This window comes from Pinus tabuliformis, chromosome 2_1 (assembly GCF_031772625.1).
Source record: "Pinus tabuliformis cultivar Carrire ecotype Pingquan chromosome 2_1, CPIR1, whole genome shotgun sequence".
In the NCBI taxonomy this organism is placed as follows: Eukaryota; Viridiplantae; Streptophyta; class Pinopsida; order Pinales; family Pinaceae; genus Pinus; species Pinus tabuliformis.
Genome location: NC_142299.1, coordinates 102277345 through 102281144, shown reverse-complemented (window position 1 = coordinate 102281144; position 3800 = coordinate 102277345). Strand labels below are relative to the sequence as shown.

Genomic DNA, 3800 nt, shown 5'->3' with positions numbered 1-3800 from the left:
GCATGCCAGTGAATGACGGAATGTTCGGTGTTCCGACTATTCCAAAACTAGATTAATAAAAAGATAATTATCAAGAAATGGGATACCTTAAGGAGTGACAGAAAAAGATAACGAAACATCTACAGAAACCAATCCGAGAGCAATTTCATAGGCTTCACAGGAATTAACTGAAAATCGATAGTTACTTATACAAGGGGACCGAAAAGCAGTTACCAATAAAAATGCCAGCTGATTCATAGTTATTTTACATTGAACAGTAAATAGTTTTTAATTTCAGCTGATGAAGTGTAATTTTGTATGGCACCATCAAGACATCTGCCTTTCTTTCCTTCGACAAATTGCTATGATGCAATAGTTAGCAATGATGCTAATAACTTCATGTTCAACTGAATATGCGGTTGAGAGTTGCAGCCAACCTTACACCTGCTTTTGCAAGTTGAGTCTCGACAATGGGCCAGCGAGAGAGGAAATAGTCATCTCCTAAAACAGTGTTATTCTCAGCATCCTTGTAACCCCAATTGCAAGCTAGCTTGATACTTTCACTAGCATACTTTCCTGCGCAAGCAAGTTCATCCGAGCCACATTTCTCCCATGTAGGTACTTCATCAGACCAGGTACCCGTAATATTTTCCTGAAGCGCTGTTATCAATTCCTCAATGTCTTTATCATAATAATCTTTAAGGCCTGTCTCAATGATCAGATTATCCCATATCGCATGCAATGTGCTCGATCGATTATACAGTTCTGTGAATCTCAAGATGATGAATTTTCAAAACTTGATGCAATGGAAACAAATGAAGCGGAGGGTTCTGCTGTCAAAAATTCATCTCTAAAGAACAGAAGAAAATTGAAAGCTCAATTTATAATAAAACCGAGGAGGATCCTAGTCTCACTTCCATTTTTTCTAAAGAGCAGAAGAAAAGTGTGAAGGCTGAGCAGAGGCAATTTTTTATAATAAAAAAAATGAATTTTAGATTTTAAAAAATCTAAAATCAATGATAAAATTTATTTTCCTTTTAAACAAAACTGTACAATTTCCATACCAATGATTTGCTGGCCAACTGAATGGAGTTTTCCAGGACTTTGTTGAGCTGAAATCTCCTCAAATCCACTGCAGCATTACTGGAGCTCTGATACCAGAATAATGGCAGAAGTGTCCTCAGACACGTAATTTTATTAATCAGAAAAAAACAATTACATAATTGATTTTGCAAGAGTTTACACCCAAACAACCAAACACTCTTGCAATGAGCTATTTATAAGCTCCATGTCCTAACTACCTCTAATTATGGATCACTTATTAAATAACAAGTGTCCATTTACATTAAATTCTATTCAAACCAACTAGCTAACTAATCTCCTAAAATAGAGCCTAAGATACAACACATTTGGAGAGCCATATCTTGTTACAACAATATACTAATTTCTAATTGTCTCCATTAATTAATCATTCTAGAATAATAATTATTAATTTAATTTCTTAAATTAATAATTATTTTATTTCAATTTTATAACCTATGATAAAATTTGTATTTTTGGATCATCTAACATGTACATAATATGGTCATCTGCTACCAGAAAAGTAGCAAGCTTTTGTGCCCTGGCATTGCTCAAAGTCATAGTCTTCACATCAATATGTGAAACAATGCAACTGATAACATCTACTCATGGGAAGGCTAGATATCTACATGCAACCTTGTGCAGTCCTGACCGTTGAACCCTGACATATACCTGTCGATCCTTTAGATCTTCCTTGAAGCTCTTTGCTAAAAAAACTTCGTTCACTTTATACCATGTAAGATCTGATTCATTTTCCACAAACTGTTGAGTGTTTGAATACACTGGAAAGTTTACTAGCGTACTCTCAACTGCTTCCCCGATACTGCTCTTTGTGGTATCCTTTGAAGCAACTCTCTTGGGTTCCATGGTAACAAAGTCTGTTGAAGAGAAGAGCTTAACAACTGTGATACCTGCAGGAGGGAAAATGCACTCATGGCAAGAATAAATTAGCTTTTTCAAATCCAATTTCAAAGCAAGATCAGGCCATAAACACACAAACTAATGAGAGAGATTGCACAATTTCTGGGTTCAAGGGAGGGAGACTGGTTGAGGGAACTGTGCGTTGCCTAGTCTCAACAGCCAGTGATGCAACTTGAGGATTGAGACTACAAAATGCACAGTTTAACATGGGCAGTGACAAGGAGAGGCTGCACATTGAGCAGTCCGAGTGGCCAAGGTGGCAGGCTTGAGCCCTGGAACTGCGCAATGTGCAGTTGGGCCAGCCTATACTATGTATTTCGTAGTCTCAGAGGTGAATCCCTCATCTTGAGCCTCAAACTTGCATGATGCCCAGCTGGGCAAGGTAGTGCATGGCCAAGTGAAGTGAAAATATGCCTGGTGAGGGTGTGGAAAACAAGCAAATCTAAGTGATAATGCAAGCTAAAGTACAAATATGGATAGATCAGTGTGAATCAAGTGCAAGAACTCAACAAACAGAAGGAAAAAAAATGCAAGGAGAGTTTCCGAAATGACGATCACTGGTGTGAAAAAACAAGAAAACTAATGTGACACTTATGAAAGGTGAATGACAAACTAAACCAAAACTTATACAAGCTAATATAAGTTAAAATGCCAACAACCATGAAGAGAAACAAGAAAAACAACACTCATAGAAGTGAAATGACAAAAAGTGACAGAAGAAGTGACATCAAAAGCAACAAAAGACGACGTAAGAAAAACTCACTTGAAAAAGCGACGCAAAATCCACCAAAGGCTCCTTGATCTCCTTGGGAATGCTAGAGCTCCAAGATCGAATGTACAAATGAGTTCTAGAGGAGTCAATTAGATAGATTTGAGTGGATTAGGGTTTATGACACACATTCCTAAAACCAAGGAAAAAGTGACACTTAGCAGAAATTTCTAAAAATAACAACTATGCCACCTTCAGGAAACTAATAACGACTCCCTATTTTCTAGGGATGCTTTTTCACTTTTTTCTTTTTCTTTCACTTTTTCTTTTTTGTAAGGTCAAGTCAGAAGGTTAGCTTGTGACTCAAAATATCAGATAAGTATGAAAACAATGAAACACAAGCACATATGAAAATAATAAGTCTTTATCAAATCGTGAATACTTGATGATAGTAAAAGATAAGATCCCGTGGACAAAAGGGAAGGCTCTAAAATCAAAGCATATGAAAAATCTTGGAGGGTGGTTGTAGCAGCTACAATACACCTATAAAACCAGGCTTTATAGTATATCTTTCCATTATCGATCAAGGATTCTTAGGCCCAAACAAGAAACATACACTACCAGGCTTTACCACAATCCCACCATTACCGATCCAGGGATCACTAGGCCCTAAACAAGCATAGATGCCTCTATATCTCTCCACCTAAACTGTGAGGAATTTGTCTATCTCCACCCTTATTCTTTAACGTATATCTCACCATTTACCAGCGAAGGATTCCTAGGCCCAACAAGGGTATATACAAGTAGATTTTACCACAATCTCACCTTTACCGGTCCAGGGATTCCCAGACCTTGTGATTTTCCTGAGACAACCTCACTCATTTTCGAAACCATCCAACGATATACCACAACCAAGTAAAAGAACTCCATCACACCATGGTTATCTGGAAATGGCAAGGGAAGGATGAAAATCACTGTGACACCTAGAAAAACCCATGCCAATGACAACATGAGAACCAAATACACATGCATATACCATGCATGCCAAAACTATCAAGGAAATCATACATGCGATTTGATACATGAAAGTAATCTTGTTGTAACCGCTTGA

The 3800-nt window shown here is 37.4% G+C and overlaps 1 pseudogene; it reads right to left on the bottom strand.

Annotated features, from left to right (window-relative positions):
• Positions 1–382: 382 nt before the first annotated feature.
• On the bottom strand, positions 383–1926 carry LOC149198991 (endonuclease 4 pseudogene; annotated as a pseudogene).
• Between the last annotated feature and the right edge of the window lie 1874 nt (positions 1927–3800).